Source organism: Lithobates pipiens, unplaced genomic scaffold (assembly GCF_037356315.1).
Source record: "Lithobates pipiens isolate NorthernLeopardFrog02 unplaced genomic scaffold, aLitPip1_a1.2 Scaffold_10, whole genome shotgun sequence".
Classification (NCBI taxonomy): domain Eukaryota; kingdom Metazoa; phylum Chordata; class Amphibia; order Anura; family Ranidae; genus Lithobates; species Lithobates pipiens.
Window position 1 is genome coordinate 80,670,274 of NW_027507686.1, and position 20,597 is coordinate 80,690,870.

The window sequence follows — 20,597 nt, forward strand, 5'->3', positions numbered from 1 at the left end:
TGCCCTATTCTGCAGCAGTCTTTTATCAGTGTAGGGACTGAGGGACAGTCTGCAAATCACTAGCTACAGTAGGTGACCGCGATATTGTGTCAATCTCGCCACTTCTATTGGTGAGATTGACACCCTACGAGCCCCGTCGCGGGAGCCAGCGCCGAGCTGGTTCGCATCGGGAAAGGAAAAATGTTTCCCAATAAGCAACAAGCATCGCTGGCCGGGTTCAAACTGGTGCGGGGAATCCGAATTGGATTCCCGCCAATACCAGGCACTGTGTTTGGTATGAATCCTAAGGGAGAACTTCATGCCAAATGTAAAAATGAAACGGCATGGGTTCCCCCTTGGGAGGCATACCAGGCCCTTTGGTCCGGTAGGGATTTTAAGGGGAATCCCCTTCGCCGAAAAAAACGGCGTGGAGTCACCCCCAAAATCCATACCAGACCCCTATCCGAGCACGCAGCCCGGCTGGCCAGCAAAGGGGGTGGGGACGAGCGAGCGCCCCCCCCCTCCTGAGCCGTACCAGGCCACGTGCCCTCAACATGGGGGGGTGCCTTGTGCCACCGCTTCTTCTTCCAGCTCTTTTACTAGCGGTGGCCTGGTCTTCTGTCGCCGTCACCGTCGCCGCCTTCCGTTCTTCTTCTGGAGATGTTGACTCAACGCTCTCTCCGGCCGCAATGCCAGGGACGTGGTGTGCGGCGACTTATATAGGGACAAGGGGCGGGGTCACTGGTTGATGTCGCATGGTGACCCCGCCCCCTTACAATGTCACAGTCCCGGAGACATCAACCGGTGACCCTGCCCCTTGTCCCTATATAAGTCGCCGCGCACCGCGTACCTGGCATTGCGGCCGGAGAGAGCGTCGAGTCAACATCTCCAGAAGAAGAAGAAGAAAAACGGAAGGCGAAGGCGGCGACGGCGACGGTGACAGAAGACCGGGCCATGCTAGAAAAGGAGCTGGAAGAAGAAGCGGTGGCCCGGCAAGAAGAACCGAAGAGGGGGACAAGACCCCCGAAGTCGTAAGAAGAGGGGGGCGATGAAGAAGAAAGCCGGGCTCCTCCGCTAGCAAGCTGGTAGAAGATAGCGGAGGAGTCCGGCGAGAAGACCCCCGAAGACGGAAGACCCCCGTCAGTCAGTGAAGGGACAGTCTGCAAATCACTAGCTACTAGGTCCACAAAGGTCCTTGTAAGGACTGGTATAGGTGTACAATATATAGGGTTGTGGTGCACTGCTGCTGGCTGCTGCCCTATTCTGCAGCAGTCTTTTATCAGTGTAGGGACTGAGGGACAGTCTGCAAATCACTAGCTACTAGGTCCACAAAGGTCCTTTTAAGGACCACCACCACCACCATATACCTTCCGCTTGAGTCACAGGAATTATTTTCCGATCCATATCAAGACATTTCCGATGCGCAGCCACTCTTGGCATTGGATCAGAAGAGGAGGTAGCAACAACCGCCACTCAGGAGTCTCACGACAGTACCCATATCAGCCCAAGGAGGAGGTTGGTCCTCGGTGTTGCTGCCTACTCCGAGATCTCTAATTATAGTGGTGGGGAAGGTGATGTCGATGATGACGTGTCTAGTGATATCACGTGGATGCCCACAAGAGAGGAAGAGGAGGGGAGTTCAGAGGGAGATATGGACCAGCAGATAGGGAGGAGAAGCAGGAAGAACTTAGATTGCACAGGAGGGACAAAGCAGACTGCGAATGTATCAGGAGCGAGGCATCAACCATGTATGGTCACATCTGGCGCTCCCAGGACGCAGGCACATGGCTCCGCAGTGTGGGCTTTTTTTAACGTGTCCGCTGCTGACAATAGTGTTGCCATCTGCAATCTCAGCCTCACTGTGCCCATCAAATGCAGCTTTACTGTGCCGTGAATGCAGCCCACTGTGCCCATGAATGCAGCCCCTCCTGTGCCCCATGTCCCAGTCTGCAGTCCCTGTCTGTGGGAAGGTGTGTTGTTGATGCTCGGTACGGTACCTTGCATGCTAGCAGGATATCCATGACAGGCAGCAGCAGGCAGGGTCTGTTCTCGTTTTGGATGGGGACGGTGCTCCTTCCAGAGGATCCGTTTGCTGTGAGATGGAGTGGTCCCTGGCCACCTGCACCTTCAGCCGTTTTTTTTTTCCCGACCCCAGTCAGCCTGTCCTCTGGTCCTGGGGAAGTGGAGAGCACTGGGTGGTAGCTGGAGAGAAGGGGGAGCAGAGAGTACTGGCAGGGTTGGGGAACACATGGGTGGGGGCATAGAGCAGGGGGTAGTGGAGATCACAGGGGTGGGGAGCAGAGAGCGCTGGGGGGGGGGCAAAAAGAACAGTGGTGGAGAGCATGGTAGGCTGAGAGCATTGAGGGGGCTAAGAGTGTGGGGTGGCAAAGAACACTGGGGGGGGGCAGAAAAACAAGGGTGGAGAGCACGGGGGCTGAAGAGTACTGGGGGGGTACAAAGAGTAGGGGGGAGAGCTCAAGAGCACCAGTGGGGGCCAGAAAGAACAGGGGAAAAGAACGGGGGACTGGAGAGCATTGTGGGAGGTGGAGAGCACTGGCAGGGTTGGAGAGCACATGGGTGGGGGCAAAATGCAGGGGGGAGTGGAGAGTACAGGGGTGGCGAGTGGAGAGTGCTGGGGGGAGACAAAAAGAAGAGGAGTGGAGAGCAAGGGGGGGGGGGTAGAGAGCATGGGGGGCTGGAGAGTGATGGGTGGAGCATGAGAGCACCAGGGGGCCAGAAAGAATAGGGGTGGGGAGAATGGAGGGCTGGAGAGCACTGGGGTGGGGGCTGGAGAGTGATGGGGAGAGCTGGAGAGCACTGGGGGGGTGAGAAAGAACAGGGGGGGAGAGCACTCGGGGGGAAAAAAACAGGGGGAGAGCACTGGGTGGAAGGAACAAGGGGGAGAGAACAAAGGCGGGGAGAGCTCTGGGGGGAGTGGAGAGCACTGGGGGGGTAGAACAGGAGGGGAGCACTGGGGGGAGTGGAGAGCACTGGGGGGAAGAACAGGGCGAGAGCACTGGGGGGAGTGGAGTGCACTGGGGGGGTGGGGGAAAACAGAGGGGAGAACGGGGGAGAACAGGGGGGAGAGCACTGGGGGGGAGAGCACGGGGGGGTGGAGCGCACTGCGGGGGGAGGGGAGCACTGGGGGGAGTGGAGCGCACTGAGGGGGGGACAGGGGGTAGAGCACTGGGGGGAGTGGAGTGCACTGGGGGGAGAACGGGGGGAGAGCACTGGGGGCGTGGAGCGCACTGGGGGAGAGCACTGGGGGAGTGGAGCGCACTGGGGGGGGGGAAGAACACGGGGGAGAGCAGTGGGGGGAGTGGAGAGCACGAGGGGGAACGTGGGGGGGAGAAGAGCACTGGGGGGAGGGGGTGAAGAGCATGGGGGGGAAGAGCACTGGGGAGGAGCGGGCACTGGGGGGGGGGGTGAAGAGCACGGGGGAGAGCACTGGGGGGGTGAAGAGCACTGGGGGGAGTGGATAGCACTGGGATGGTGGCTAGAGAAGGATGGGGAGAACTGGAGAGCAGGCTGGGGTTGGGGGGGGGGGCAGAAAGAGCATGGGGGGGAAGAGCACTGGGGAGGAGCGGGCACTGGGGGGGGGGGTGAAGAGCACGGGGGAGAGCACTGGGGGGAGTGGATAGCACTGGGATGGTGGCTAGAGAAGGATGGGGAGAACTGGAGAGCAGGCTGGGGTTGGGGGGGGGGGGCAGAAAGAACAGGGGTGGAGAGAACTGTGGGGGGGGGGGGGGACAGGAAGCACAAGGTGAACTGGGGGGGAGCAGTAAAAGAAGTTGGATAGGAGGATCAGCAGGGGGGCTGCATATAGAGGAAATAAGCTTTCTATATTCCTCCATGCAGCCAATGAATGCTCGATTCTCCTCCTCTCCCTAGAAAGCTAATTTCCTCTACATGCAGCCCCCTGCTGATCCTCCTATCCAGGCACACAGCGCTGGCTGTATGGGCTGCATGTCACCCTCCTGATCACAGAGCGCTGGTTGGCTCTGTGTTTCGGCAGCCGCTTTGCAACACGGCCCCGCCCCCCCAGACCTGCTCATGTGATAGTAGAGAGAATCAACGCTCAGCCTATCACATGAGCCGGTCTGGGCCGCGTTGCAGAGCGGCCGCCGAAACACAGAGCCAACCAGCGCTCTGTGATAAGGAGGGTGACATGCAGCCCATATAGCCAGTGCTGTGTGATCCATAGGCGAGAGCACAAATGCAGCCGCAACAAAAAGCGGCCCCAAGGCAGGCGGCCTACCGGGAAATCTCCTGGTATCTCGGTAGGCCAGTCCGGCCCTGGCGGTAAGCCCAACACTCACCTAGGGACGACCGCCTTAAGAAGGCACATGAGCTGCCACCACTGAGCCCAGTGGGAGCAACGGAACACACACTCCAGGCTCTCACCGTCCAGCCTCGTCTTCTACTTCTCCTTCTCCTCTCTCCTCACTATTGTCCTCCACTCCACCTTCCATCACGCCATCCTCACGTTTTTCTGCAAAAAGGCAGGCTTCCGTGGGCCAAATGTTCGAGCGTAAAAAAATGATGACGCCGGATAACCCTCTTGCCCAACGGTTGACAGCTGGCTTGTCAGAACTGATAGCCCGCCAACTACTGCCATATAAACCGGTGGACACGGAGGCCTTTCGAAGATTTGTGGCCATTGGAACACCACAATGGAAGGTCCCAGGAAGGAAGTATTTCTCACAGAAGGGCAGCCCAGAGCTATATGGCCATGTTCAGCGGCAAGTGAATGTATCTCTGGCACACAGTGTCGGTGCCAAGATACATCTGACCACAGACACGTGGTCTAGCAAACACGGGCAGGGAAGGTATATCACTTTTACTGCCCACTGGGTGAACCTTCTGACGGCCGTAAAGCATGTAACCTGTAGCACCCGTGTAGATTTGGTTTTACCGCCATGGATTGCATGCAGGCCTGCCTCTTCTTCTCCTCCTCCTACTCCATCCTCCCTCTCCTCCTCGGCTGCTAGCGTCTCTTCTGCTGCGCCGCCCAAGCTCCCCAGAACCTATTCGACATGCCAGATGAGACGTTGCCATGCTGTGCTGCATCTGTTGTGCCTGGAAGCCAAAAGCCACACTGGCCCTGCACTCCTTTCAGCTTTGCGTTCACAGGCAGATCAGTGGCTAATAGGGATGAGCCGAACACCCCCCGGTTCGGTTCGCACCAGAACTTTTTCGAACGGACCCCAAATTCGTACAAAATTTAGAACCCCATTGAAGTCTATGTGACTCGAACGTTTGAAATTAAAAGCGCTAATTTTAACGGCTAATATGCAAGATGCTGTCCTAAAAAGGGTTTGGGGACCTGGCTCCTGCCCCAGGGGACATGGGTCAATGCCTAAAATGTTTTTAAAAATGGCCGTTTTGGCGGGAGCACTGATTTTAATGACGATTAAAGTGAAAAAAAAGTTAAATATTCCTTTAAATATCGTGCCTGGGGGGTGTCTGTAGTATGCCTCTGAAGTGCCACGTGCTTCCCGTGTTTAGAACAGTCCCTGCACAAAATGACATTTAACGGAAATAACGTCATTTAAAACTGCTTGCGGTTTTAATGTTGTATCTGGTTCCTGCAATATGGTTGAAAATGATTGAGAAAAATGGCATGGGTAGCCCTCCCTGCCCATTACCAGCCCCTTTGGGTCTTGTACGCATATTAAGGGGGAACCCCGTACCCATATTAAAAAAAGGAAATACGTGTGGCCCCCAGGCCCTATATACTCAGAACAGCAGTATACAGGCGGTGCAAACAAGACAGGGACTGTGTAGGTTTGTTGTGTTAAGTTGAATCGGTTTGTAATTTTCAACTGGTACATTTTTAAAGTGTAGCTCCAGTTAAAAAAACTATTTGCACAGACCTTTCTGCAAGGCCTCCCGGAGATGTCTCATCCTCTGCTCCCTCTGCGATGGCAAGATAAGGTCGGCAACCTTACCCTTGTACCGTGGATCAAGGAGAGTGGCCAGCCAGTAATGGTCCCTCTCCTTGATCCGAAGAATACGAGGATCCTTCCGCAGGCTTTGCAGGATCAGGGAGGCCATGCAGCGTAGGTTAGCTGAGGCATTCAGTCCGGAGTCCTCTGGGTCACTAAGGACAACATGATCCGCAGCTACCTCCTCCCAGCCACGTACAAGTCCACGGGTTTCTTGGGACTGTAAATCATCCCTACAAGACTGTTGCTGCTGCTGCTGATGCTGAGTGCCAGCCTCCACCTCCATGCTGACACAATCATCCTCCTCCTCCTCCTCCTCCTCTTCCTGTGTGATGGGTGGCACAGCAGGAACACCGTCTGGATAAAGGGGGCCTTGAGAGGGAAGGAAGTCCTCCTCTTCCTGCCTCTGTTCTGTCTCAAGTGCCCTGTCCATTATTCCACGCAGCGTATGCTCCAAGAGGTGGACAAGAGGTACAGTGTCACTGATGCATGCACTGTCACTGCTCACCATCCTTGTGGCCTCCTCAAACGGTGACAGGACAGTGCATGCATCCCTGATCATGCCCCACTGGCGTGGTGAGAAAAAACTGAGCTCCCCTGACCCTGTCCTGGTGCTGTAGTCGCACAGGTACTCATTGATGGCCCTCTGCTGCGTGTGCAGCCGCTGCAGCATGGCCAACGTTGATTTCCACCTGGTGGGCATGTCACATATAAGGCGGTTCTTGGGCAGGTTCAACTCCTTTTGGAGCTCAGCCAGCCGAGCACAGGCATTAAATGATCGGCGGAAATGCACACAGACTTTCCTGGCCTGCTTCAGGACTAGGGATGAGCCGAACACCCCCCGGTTCGGTTCGCATCAGAACTTTCGAACGGACCTCAAATTCGTACGAACTTTAGAACCCCATTGAAGTCTATGGGACTCGAACGTTCAAAATTAAAAGTGCTAATTTTAACGGCTAATATGCAAGAAACTGTCCTAAAAAGGGTTTGGGGACCTGGCTCCTGCCCCAGGGGACATGGGTCAATGCCTAAAATGTTTTAAAAAATGGCTGTTTTGGCGGGAGCACTGATTTTAATGACGATTACAGTGAAAAAAAAAGTGAAATATTCCTTTAAATATGGTGCCTGGGGGGTGTCTGTAGTATGCCTGTGAAGTGCCACATGTTTCCCGTGTTTAGAACAGTCCCTGCACAAAATGACATTAAATGGAAATAACATAATTTAAAACTGCTTGCGGTTTTAATGTTATATCTGGTTCCTGCAATATGGTTGAAAATCATTGAGAAAAATGGCATGGGTAGCCCTCCCTGCCCATTACCAGCCCCTTTGGGTCTTGTACGCATATTAAGGGGAACCCAGTACCCATATTAAAAAAAGGAAATGCGTGTGGCCCCCAGGCCCTATATACTCAGAACAGCAGTATACAGGAGGTGCAAACAAGACAGGGACTGTGTAGGTTTGTTGTGTTAAGTTGAATCTGTTTGTAATTTTCAACTGGTACATTTTTAAAGTGTAGCTCCAGTCAAAAAAACTATTTTTAAGCTTCTTGGAAAACATAGGGAAGGGTTATCACCCCTGTATAATTTGTTTTGTCGTACATCTTTTTTCATCTCACTTGCTGTTGTCTCCTTCCGTTTGCAAGTAGGAGATGTTTGTAAGTTGGAAGTTTGAAAGTAGGGGCCTGCCCTATATGCTCTGCAGAAATGGCGGAACAAGGTGTTGGTTTTGCCACAACATTGTAAGCCCTGAAAGTGACTCTTGGTGGGTGCTGGAGCGCCCTGCTGTGAACGATTATATCAAGAATTGTAATTACATGCCATTGTTGAACAGTGGTAGAAAAATTGACCTTTGGTGGTTGTGGTGCTGGTGCCACAACACTATAAGTCCTCACAGTTACTCTGGGTGGGCACAGGAACGGGCCCTCCTGTGAAATATTATATCAAGAATTGTAATTACATGTCCCTGTTAAACAGGGGCAGAAAAATTGGGCCTTAGGCACTGGTGCTGGTGCCACCACACTGCAACCTCTCCCATATACTCTATTTTTATTGCAGGAATTAGCCCTGCTGCAAAGCATTGCATCAAAAATTGTAATTAAACGCCCCTGTTAAACAGGGGCAGAAAAATTGGGCTGATGGCATCACCCAGAACCAGAAATGTTCTTCCAACATATCAGCGGAGGAGGAAGAGGATAGACAATCAACATAACAGGACAGTCACTCAGCATCAGCATAGGCAGTCTTGAAGGGATGTGATATTTCAAAAAAATTATTCAGTTACATCAGCTTCAGGTGCTTGGTAGCTATGGGTGATCCAAGACTGATTCATCTTGATGAAGGTCAGTCGATCAACTGATTCGGTGGACAGGCACACCCTGTGATCGGTAACAAAGCCACCAGCAGCACTGAAGGTGCGTTCCGAAAGAACGCTGGATGCCGGACAGGCCAGTAGCTCAATTGCATACTGTGCAAGCTCTGGCCAGTGATCCATCCTCAAGACCCAGTAAGCCAGAGGATTTTCGGTGGGAAAGGTGTCCAAGTCTGACCTTGCCCCTAGGTATTCCTGCACCATGTAAATCAGACGCTGGCGATGGTTGCTGTAACCGATCATACCTTGGGGCTGCGGACTAAAAAATTGTCTGAAAGCATCAGTCACACGGCCACCTTCTCCACTGCTCCTTCTGACCGATGCCTCAGCAACACGTTGTCCAGGACCAGGAGTTTGTAACCTCCCAGTCTCTGGGAACGCGTTGCACAGACCTTTCTGCAAGGCCTCCCGGAGATGTCTCATCCTCTGCTCCCTCTGCGATGGCAAGATAAGGTCGGCAACCTTATCCTTGTACCGTGGATCAAGGAGAGTGGCCAGCCAGTAATGGTCCCTCTCCTTGATCCGAAGAATACGAGGATCCTTCCGCAGGCTTTGCAGGATCAGGGAGGCCATGCAGCATAGGTTAGCTGAGGCATTCGGTCCGGAGTCCTCTGGGTCACTAAGGACAACATGATCCGCAGCTACCTCCTCCCAGCCACGTATAAGTCCACGTGTTTCTTGGGACTGAAAATCATCCCTACAAGACTGCTGCTGCTGATGCTGAGTGCCAGCCTCCACCTCCATGCTGACACAATCATCCTCCTCCTCCTCTTCCTCCTCCTCATCCTCTTCCTGTGTGATGGGTGGCACAGCAGGAACACTGTCTGGATAAAGGGGGCCTTGAGAGGCAAGGAAGTCCTCCTCTTCCTGCCTCTGTTCTGCCTCAAGTGCCCTGTCCATTATTCCACGCAGCGTATGCTCCAAGAGGTGGACAAGAGGTACAGTGTCACTGATGCATGCACTGTCACTACTCACCATCCTTGTGGCCTCCTCAAACGGTGACAGGACAGTGCATTCATCCCTGATCATGCCCCACTGGCGTGGTGAGCAAAAACCGAGCTCCCCTGACCCTGTCCTGGTGCCGTAGTCGCACAGGTACTCATTGATGGCCCTCTGCTGCGTGTGCAGCCGCTGCAGCATGGCCAACGTTGAGTTCCACCTGGTGGGCATGTCACATATAAGGCGGTTCTTGGGCAGGTTCAACTCCTTTTGGAGCTCAGCCAGCCGAGCACAGGCATTAAATGATCGGCGGAAATGCACACAGACTTTCCTGGCCTGCTTCAGGACATCCTGTAAGCCGGGGTACCTGCCCAAGAACCGCTGCACCACCAGGTTAAGGACGTGAGCTACACAGGGCACATGGGTCAGTTGTCCCTGTCGGAGGGCGGAGAGGAGGTTGGTGCCATTGTCGCAAACCACCATTCCTGGCTTAAGCTGGCGTGGCGTCAACCACCTCTCGGCCTGCCCCTGCAGAGCTGACAAAACATCTGCCCCAGTGTGGCTCCTGTCCCCCAAACAAACCAGCGCAAGCACGGCATGGCATCGTTTTGCCTGCGTACTTGCGTAGCCCCTGGAACGCCTACGGAGCACCGCTGGTTCTGAGGACAGAGCACTGGAAGAGGCCATGGAGGAAGAAGAAGAGGGGGGTGGAGGAGAGAGGTGTGTCACAACCAATAGTAGCATTTTGGAGGCGTGGTGGCGGAACAACCTCCAACACTACTGCACCTTGTCCTGCATCCTTCCCAGCTGCCAGAAGAGTGACCCAATGGGCCGTGAAAGACAGGTAACGTCCCTGTCCATGCCTGCTGGACCATGAGTCAGCGGTAATATGCACCTTACCGCTGACCTCCCTGTCCAGCGAGGCAAGGACATTGCCTTCCACATGCCGGTAGAGAGCCGGAATCGCCTTCTGTGAGAAAAAGTGGCGTTTGGGGACCTGCCACTGAGGAACCGCACATTGTACAAACTCACGGAAGGGGGCCGAGTCTACCAACTGAAAAAGCAGCAGTTGAAGTGCTAGCAATTTAGCCAAGCTAGCATTCAACCGCTGGGCATGTGGATGGCTGGGAGTGAACTTCTTTCGCCGGTCCAGCAGCTGGGGCAGGGACATTTGCCTGCTATAATCGGACGTGGGTGTACTGCTAGCAGAGTGCCCGGAAGCACTTGGCTGTGACACACCTAATTCTACACCTTCATTCCTCTCAGAGCAGGTTTCAGAGAGGACTGAAGGTCTAGTGGGGTTGGAGATGCCAGCTGATGAGGACGGAGCAAGGAGAGGTCCGCTTTGTTCTTTGGTGTGGGTCTTTGAGGTATGCTTGCCAACGAGCTGCATGGCAGGTCAACATATGTCTGGTCAAGCATGTGGTGCCCAAGCGGCTGATGTTTTGGCCACGCGAGATACGCTTGAGACATATGTTGCAAATAGCAGAGGTGCGATCTGATGCACTCGTCTCAAAAAAGGCCCACACCAAAGAACTTTTAGAATAACGCGCAGAGGCAGCGCCCTGCACAGGCGGAGCTCTGCGGTGTGATTCAGTCGGTGTGCTGCCCCTAAGCTGGCCCCCGGAGGGCATCCTGCCTCGTTGGACATGTGCCTCCTCCTCCTCCTCTCTCCTACCAGGCACCCACGGGGAGTCAGTGCCCTCATCATCCCCTCCCTCTTCATCGCTGTAGCAAACCTGGCAATATGCTGCAGCTTGTGGAACATGACTGCCAGATTGCTGTCCTTCTTGAGCATCCCCTCTCTCTGCATTCACACTACTGCCTTCCTCTAGCTGAGTGTCATCATCAGAGGCTACAAAACACTGGGCATCCTCCTGGAGCATGTACCCAACACTGTGCTCAAAGAGTTCAGGAGACTCCTCAGGAGGACGTGGTGGGTCTAGGGAAGGAGTCACTGATGATGACATTGAGACAAGGGAAGACGATGCGTTGGCAGCTGCTTTGCTAGTACCCTGAGACTGGGTGAGAGAGGATGAGGAGGATGAAGAGGGCTTGGTCATCCACTCTACCAAGTCATTGGCATGTTGCGGTTCAACATGTCCAGCTGCTGAAAAGAAGGACAAGCGTGTCCCATGGCCACGTGCTGATGACAATGCACCGCGTCCACGACCAGCACTGTTGTCTCTAGACACAGAGCCTGCTTGCCCTCTTATCGGCTCGCGCCTGTCTGCCTCTCCTTGCTGGCCTTCCAGACATGGTAATGGCCTGAAGGGAGTTGGGTAAAACAGCAGTTGGGTAGTGTATATTGTGCTGGAGGCACACAACACCCACTAACTCCTGCAGATGCCTTTATTATAGAACACCAGAGATAAAGGGGTATACTGTAATGGAGTCACACAACACCCACTATGCCCTGCAGATGGCTCTAATAGAGAACAGCAATAAAGGGTAGATACAGGTGTATATTGTGCTGGAGGCACAAAACACCCACTAACTCCTGCAGATGCCTTTTTTATAGAACACCAGAGATAAAGGGGTATATACAGATGTATACTGTGCTGTGCTGGAGGCACACACAACTTCCAATAACTCCTGCAGATGGCAAGTGGGCTCAAATAGAGAAGAGCTATGTAGGTGGATATAGCGGTGTGTACTGGGTACAGAGCACGCAGACAGCACGCACAAGCTCCTAACACTACTGACTGCAAGCTCTATTATAAAAGATAGATCACTAGCTATATAGGCGAGGTAAATATAGCGGTGTATACTGCGGTCAGGGCAAGCAGACAACAACCACTACAGAAGAGCAAGATCGAAAATCGTCCGATAACGATCGGTGTGTACTGTGTTGAAGATACACAGAACACCCACTAACTGCTTCAGACGCCAACACACTACACAAGGCCGCTGCGCTGGCGGCCTTATATAGTGTGGGGCATGTACTACACAGCCTGAGCTATGATTGGCCACAGGCATCCCTATTCAGGACATCCTGTAAGCCCGGGTACCTGCCCAAGAACCACTGCACCACCAGGTTAAGGACGTGAGCCACACGGGGCACATGGGTCAGTTGTTCCTGTCGGAGGGCGGAGAGGAGGTTGGTGCCATTGTCGCAAACCACCATTCCTGGCTTAAGCTGGCGTGGCGTCAACCACCTCTCGGCCTGCTCCTGCAGAGCTGACAAAACATCCGCCCCAGTGTGGCTCTTGTCCCCCAAACAAACCAGCGCAAGCACGGCATGGCATCGTTTTGCCTGCGTACTTGCGTAGCCCCTGGAACGCCTACGGAGCACCGCTGGTTCTGAGGACAGAGCACTGGAAGAGGCCATGGAGGAAGAAGAAGGGGGGGGGGTGGAGGAGAGAGGTGTGTCACAACCAATAGTAGCATTTTGGAGGCGTGGTGGCGCAACAACCTCCAACACTACTGCACCTTGTCCTGCATCCTTCCCAGCTGCCAGAAGAGTGACCCAATGGGCCGTGAAAGACAGGTAACGTCCCTGTCCATGCCTGCTGGATCATGAGTCAGCGGTAATATGCATCTTACCGCTGACCGCCCTGTCCAGCGAGGCAAGGGCATTGCCTTCCACAAGCCGGTAGAGAGCCGGAATCGTTTTCCTTGAGAAAAAGTGGCGTCTGGGGACCTGCCACTGAGGAACCGCACATTGTACAAACTCACGGAAGGGGGCCGAGTCTACTAACTGAAAAGGCAGCAGTTGAAGTGCTAGCAATTTAGCCAAGCTAGCATTCAACCGCTGGGCATGTGGATGGCTGGGAGTGAACTTCTTTCGCCGGTCCAGCAGCTGGGGCAGGGACATTTGCCTGCTATAATCGGACGTGGGTGTACTGCTAGCAGAGTGCCCGGAAGCACTTGGCCGTGACACACCTAATTCTACACCTTCATTCCTCTCAGAGCAGGTTTCAGAGAGGACTGAAGGTCTAGTGGGGTTGGAGATCCCAGCTGATGAGGAGCAAGGAGAGGTCCGCTTTGTTCTTTGGTGTGGGTCTTTGAGGTACGCTTGCCAACGAGCTGCATGGCAGGTCAACATATGTCTGGTCAAGCATGTGGTGCCCAAGCGGCTGATGTTTTGGCCACGCGAGATACACTTGAGACATATGTTGCAAATAGCAGCGGTGCGATCTGATGCACTCGTCTCAAAAAAGGCCCACACCAAAGAACTTTTAGAATAACGCGCAGAGGCAGCGCCCTGCACAGGCGGAGCTCTGCGGTGTGATTCAGTCGGTGTGCTGCCCCTAAGCTGGCCCCCGGAGGGCATCCTGCCTCGTTGGACATGTGCCTCCTCCTCCTCCTCTCTCCTACCAGGCACCCACGTGGAGTCAGTGCCCTCATCATCCCCTCCCTCTTCATCGCTGTAGCAAACCTGGCAATATGCTGCAGCTTGTGGAACATGACTGCCAGATTGCTGTCCTTCTTGAGCATCCCCTCTCTCTGCATTCACGCTACTGCCTTCCTCTAGCTGAGTGTCATCATCAGAGGCTACAAAACACTGGGCATCCTCCTGGAGCATGTGCCCAACACTGTGCTCAAAGAGTTCAGGAGACTCCTCAGGAGGACGTGGTGGGTCTAGGGAAGGAGTCACTGATGATGACATTGAGAGGAGGGAAGACGATGCGTTGGCAGCTGCTTTGCTAGTACCCTGAGCCTGGGTGAGAGAGGATGAGGAGGATGAAGAGGGCTTGGTCATCCACTCTACCAAGTCGTTGGCATGTTGCGGCTCAACATGTCCAGCTGCCGAAAAGAAGGACAAGCGTGTCCCATGGCCACGTGGTGATGATGGCGATGCACCGCGTCCACGACCAGCACTGTTGTCTCTAGACATAGAGCCTGCTTGCCCTCTTTTATCGGCTCGCACCTGTCTGCCTCTCCTTGCTGGCCTTCCAGACTTGGTAATGGCCTGAAGGGAGTTGGGAAAACCAGCAATTGGGTAGTGTATATTGTGCTGGAGGCACACACAACTTCCACTAACTCCTGGAGATGGCAGATGTCTCAAATAGAGAAGAGCTATGTAGGTGGATATAGCGGTGTATACTGCGTTCAGAGCACGCAGACAGCACGCACAATCTCCTAACACTGACTGAAAGCTCTATTTAAAACGAGCAAGATAGTTAGCTATATAGGTGGATATAGCGGTGTATACTGCGTTCAGAGCACACAGACAGCACGCACAATCTCCTAACACTGACTGAAAGCTCTATGGAAAACGAGCGAGATAGTTAGCTATATAGGTAGATATAGAGGTGTATACTGCGTTCAGAGCATGCAGACAGCACGCACAATCTCCTAACACTGACTAAAAGCTCTATTTAAAGCAAGCAAGATAGTTAGTTATATAGGTAGATATAGCGGTGTATACTGTGTTCAGAGCACGCAGACAGCACGCATAATCTCCTAACACTGACTGCAAGCTCTATTATAAAAGATAGATATATCGCTAGCTATATAGGTGAATATAGCGGTGTATACTGCGTTGAAGGTACACAGAACACCCACTAACCGCTACAGACGCCAACACACTACACAAGGCCGCGGCGCTGGCGGCCTTATATAGTGTGGGGCATGTACTACAGAGCCTGAGCTATGATTGGCCACAGGCATCCTGCCTGTGGCCAATCATGGCTCTCCTCGCTGCCGGCGCTGTGATTGGCCAAGCATGCGGGGTCACAGTGCATGCTTGGCCAATCATGAGCCAGCAATGCACTGCGCCATCGCAGTGCATTGTGGGCCCTGAGCGCCACACGAATTTGGCACGAACGGCCCATAACGTTTGGAATTCGCCGAACTGGCGAACAGCCGATGTTCAAGTCGAACATATGTTCGACTCAAACACGAAGCTCATCCTTAGTGGCTAACACCGCTCAATTTGACAGTTGGTAAAGTGGTGTGTGACAAAGCTGCCAATCTGCTTAGCGCATTTAAACAGGGCAAAATTACGCACGTGCCATGCATGGCACACGTCTTAAACTTGGTCGTGCAGCGATTCGTTGTCAAATACCCTGGGGTCCAGGACATCTTGCGGCAGGCAAGGAAAATCTCGGCCCATTTCAGAAGATCTTACACGGCCATGGCTCGCCTTGCTGACATTGAGCGGTGACACAATCTGCCGGTCAGACATCTTATTTGCGATTGCCTGATGTGATGGAACTCAACCTTCTATATGCTTGATAGGCTGCTCCAGCAGGAACGTGCAGTTAACGTCTACCTGTACGAACTCTGCAGTAGAACGGGTTCTGGGGAGCTGGGTTTTTTTTCACCACGCCAGTGGCTACTCATGCACGACGCATGCAGACTTCTGCGGCCATTTGATGAGATCACCAAACTGGTCAGTCGCAGCCATGGCGCCATCAGTGACATGGTACCATATGCCTTCTTTATGGAGCGTGCATTGCATTGTGTCATTGATCAAGCCGTGGAGGAGCAGGAGCGGGAAGATGAGAAAGTCGCAATGCTGGATGAATTCCCAGGGGGGGGCTACTCTATCTGAGACAAGTCAACAACAGGAGTCTGAAGAGGAGTCAGAGGAGGATGGTGCCGGGGCGGATCAGGAGGAGCAAGAAGAGCATGCTTTAAACCTTTCTGGGATCCCTGTTGTTGTGTGTGGATGGGGAGAGGAGAACGAGGAGGATGACAATATCCTGGATGATGAGCAGGAGCCAGGCCACCACACCGCTTCCAGTTTAGTGCAAATGGGGGCCTTCATGCTCCAGTGTTTTAACAGGGACCCCCATATAAAAAGCATAAGGGTCAAGGACCAGTACTGGGCGGCAACGTACTTAGACCCCCGGTACAAACACAAAATGGCGGAAATGTTACCACCGTCACAGAGGGCTGTCAGAATGGAGCACTTCCAGGCCTTGCTTTGAGAAATGCTGCATTCTGCTTTTGCGTGCGCTGGCAGAGGAGGAATTCCCACTCCCAGAGAAAGAGTTGCGGGTACCAATCCAACAGCGCCTGCAAGAAGAGGCCGGTTTGAAGATGTGTTGGTGACTTCTGATATGAGGTCATTCTTTCAGCCGACCCATCGACAGGTGTCATCCGGATCCAGCATCAGGGAACGCCTAGACCGACAGATGTCCGACTACATCGGGTTAACGGCCGATGTGGACGCTCTGAGGAGTGATGAACCACTGGACTACTGGGTGGGCAGGCTTGACCTCTGGCCAGAGCTTGCCCAATTTTCAATGGAACTGTTGGCTTGGCCCTTGTCCAGTGTCCTGTCCGAAAGGACGTTCAGCGCAGCAGGGGGGATCGTGACTGATAAGCGCACTCGCCTAGCTCACGACAGTGTTGACTACCTCACATTTATAAAAATGAATGAGGCATGGATTTCGGAGAAATTGAACACATGTGACCAGTAGACCATGTATATCTCTATAAACTATTTATTTAATCGAGCACACAGACCTTTTTTCTACATTTGGCTCACTTCCTTGTACAAAAAAAGCACACCATACTATATGCCCGTACCCTCCTGTTTGAAGAGGTTGAGCGGGGTCATATTTTTGGGGCCCAGCAGCGAGTTGCTGGTATCAGTGCTGCTGTCAGTGCTCTCTATCACGGTGCTGGTGTCAGTGCACTCAATCATGGTGCTAGTATCAGTGCACTCAATCATGGTGCTGGTATCAGTGCACTCAATCACGGTGCTGGTGTCAGTGCTCTATATCACGGTGCTGGTGTCAGTGCACTCTATCACGGTGCTGGTGTCAGTGCACTCTATCACGGTGCTGGCGTCAGTGAACTCCATCACGGTGCTGGCGTCAGTGAACTCCATCACGGTGCTGGCGTCAGTGAACTCTATCACGGTGCTGGTGTCAGTGCTCTATATCACAATGCTGGTGTCAGTGCTCTATATCACGGTGCTGGTGTCAGTGCACTCTATCACGGTGCTGGTGTCAGTGCTCTATATCATGGTGCTGGTGTCAGTGCACTCTATCGCGGTGATGTTGTCAGTGCTCTATATCATGGTGCTGGTGTCAGTGCTCTATATCACGGTGCTGGTGTCAGCGCTCTATATCACGGTGCTGGTGTCAGTGCACTCTATCGCGGTGCTGGTGTCAGTACTCTATATCACGGAGCTGGTGTCAGTGCACTCTATCACGGTGCTGGTGATCATCTCATGCACCCTCTTCATAGCCTACCCTGACCTTTCCTCTCCTCCATTGCCTTCATGCGCTCCTGAGTCCTGAATTGTCAAAATTAAAAAAAGAATGCTTGTAGCTGTCGATCCCAGATTCACTTCATACATGTGTTATGTCAGTGGCCATGTGGTGGGACTATTTGTGCATAGCTAGTAAGTATTTTGTGGCTGAAAATATGACCTCTAGGTTTTTGCTGTTCGCAAACTTTTGGGCGCATTCGCGGTTCGTGTTCGCGAAACGTCCCGTCGGAAGTTCGTCCATCTCTATTAGCAGCCATTGACATCGGGAAAAAAATCTGAGGTGCCCTGAGCCTGTCCTTGTTCCATACTCACACCGGCACTCGTTGATGGCCCTCTGCTGCATGTGCAGCCACTGCAGCATTGCCAAATTTGAGTTCCAACAGGAGGGTATGTCACGAGTCAGGCGGTTTACAGGCAGGTGGAATTCCTGCTGAATTTCAGCCAACCGAACACTGGCTGACTACAGACTCTTCTTGCCTGCTTTAGAAGATCTTGCAAACCTGGGTACCTTTTGAAGAAATGCAAATTGAGGATATGTGTCGAACATGGCACTCGTGTCATCTTGAAGGTTAATGCCATTATAGCACACCACCATTTCTGGCTCAAGCTTCCGTGGTAAGAACCACCTCTGGTTCTGCCCCTGCAGAGCTGAAAGAATCTCTGTTTCAGTGTGCTCTTGTTCCCCAGACAGACCAGCTGAAGCACTGCATTGCATCTTTTAGCCTAACGCATTGAATGGCCCAATGCTTAGGGGGTACTGGTAGCTGATAGAACAATCCATCAGTTATGGGCATGGAGAAGCAAGGGGGTGGAGCTTAGAGATCTTGCATCATCACCACCAGCTGTATGGAGATGTGGAGGCAAAACAAGCTCAAGCACTGAGCCCTGTCCTGCATCCTTCCAAGTTGAGGGGCAGAGTTAACCAGTGTGCTGTGAATTAAATATATCATCCCTGACCATGCTTGCTGGACCAAGTGTCAGCAGTAAGGTGGACCTTGTGGCTGACTGCCTTGCCCAATGATGCCAAAACATTGCCTTCCAGATGACGGTACAGAGCTGGAATGGCCTTACATGCAAAGAATTAACGACTGGGAACCTGCTGTTATGGTACAGCTCATTCTGCATATTCATGGAAGGGGCAGAGTCCACCAGACGGAAAGGCAAGAGTTGTAAAGCTAGCAATTTGGACAAGCTGGAATTTTGACGCTGGGCATGTGGGTGGCAGGGAGTGTATTTTTTTTTTTGCTGCAGCAGCTGGGGCAGAGAAATCTGTCTGCTACACTCTACAGCTAGTGGTGTGCTGCTGACAGACCTGTTGCAAGGACCTGTGACACCCTTTGCTATACCATCATCCCTGTCCGTGGAGGCTGCTGAGAGGTCATGAGATATAACAGGGGTAGAAATGAGAGGTGATTAGTGAGGAGTAGAAGAATTGTGTCCTCTGCATGTGGCTTTCAGGTTGCTCTTGCCAATTGGCTGAGTGGTGGGAGGTTAAATGCCTTGTCAAGCATGTGGTAATCAAATGGCTGGTGTTTTTCCACGCATGGTCTGCTTGCGGCAGAGATTGCGGTGCGATCAGATGCACATGTGCTAAAAAAAGGCCCAGACAGCTGAGCTGTGGGAAGTGGGCTGGGAGACAGTTCAACAATCTGATGAAATAGGGTGTCTGCCTCTGGAGGAAATCCTACCTCGTTGGGGTTGTTTCCCCCCCCCCCACTTTACTCCTCTGCTCTGTTTGGCACCCATGTCACCTCGGTTACCTCATCATCATCATTCTCTCCATCCTCATCATCACTGGAGCCAACTTGGCAATACGCCGCAGCTGGGGGAACATGACTGCCAATTTGTTGTTTATCAGTGTTCTCCCTTCTCTGTAGGCTCATGTTACTCCCTTCCTTTACCTCAACATCAGAATCAAGTTATGTCTGTGCATCCTCAAGAAGCAAGTGGCTGACGCTGTGTTCAAATAATTCAGCTAACTCCTCCATGCATGATGCTGGAGCTATGGCAGGAGTAGCTGTGGACAAGGAGGCAGAAAAAGCTGCTCTCGCAGCGGAGATGGACTTTGTACTAGTGTCAGCTTGGGTCATAGAGGATGAGGAGGATGAGGATGGATTAGTAAGCCAGTCCATCACCTCCTCTACATGCTGTGGCTGGATAGCACGGGTAACATCACTAAACAGAGACAAGGGTGCCCTGCCTTCAGATGGACCACGTCCACCATGACATGTGGACACAGACACAGATATTGCAGATTTTGAAATGTTTGTTTATACATGACCTATTCTCCCCAAATTTCCCAAATTCTTTAACCACTTCCATACCAGGCACTTTCCCACTCCTTGCTCGGTCACTGTACCTAAACTAAATTTTTATCATTTTCTTCCCACAAACAGAGCTTTCTTTTGGTGGTATTTGATCACCTCTGCATTTTTTTATTTTTGCGCTATAAATTAAAAAAGACTGTCAATTAAAAAACAAACTGATGAGCACTGATAGGCGGCACTGATAGGCAGCACTGATGGCACTGATAGGTGGCACTGACAGCACTGATAGGTAGTGATGGACGAACTTCCGACTAAACATTGCAAACGCGAACCGCGAACGTGGCCAAAAGTTTGCGAATTTTGACTTTGATGGCAGGCGAACCTTAAAAACATCCAGGTCATATTTTCAGCCACAAAATACTTACTAGCTGTGCATACATAGTCCCACAACATGGACACTGATATAACAAAAGTATTAAGTGAATCTGGGATCGACAACGAAAAGCATTCTTTTTTTATCTGTGAAACTTTGACAATTCAGGAGCGCATGAAGGCCATGGAGGAGAGGCAAGGTCAGGGCAGGCTATGAAGGGGGTGCAGGAGATGATCAGTACCACAGTCAGGGCAGCGCAGTCCTGTGCCAGTGTCCCAGTGTGCCAACCTGTACTTGAGCCCCTCCCTCTGCCCGGCCCTTACCCCCACCTATGCAGAGCTCCACTGTGGTGGTCCGGAGGTGCCAGTCCAGTGCTGATCCTCAGCCATGGTGCTGGCACTGCCTGCTGATTGGCTTCTCTGCTGCTATCTCCCTCACTATCTGAAACCAGCACCGCGATAGAGACTGAGCACTGACACCAGCACTGTGATAGAGACTGAGCACTGACACCAGCCCCGAGATAGAGAGCACTGACACCAGCACCGTGA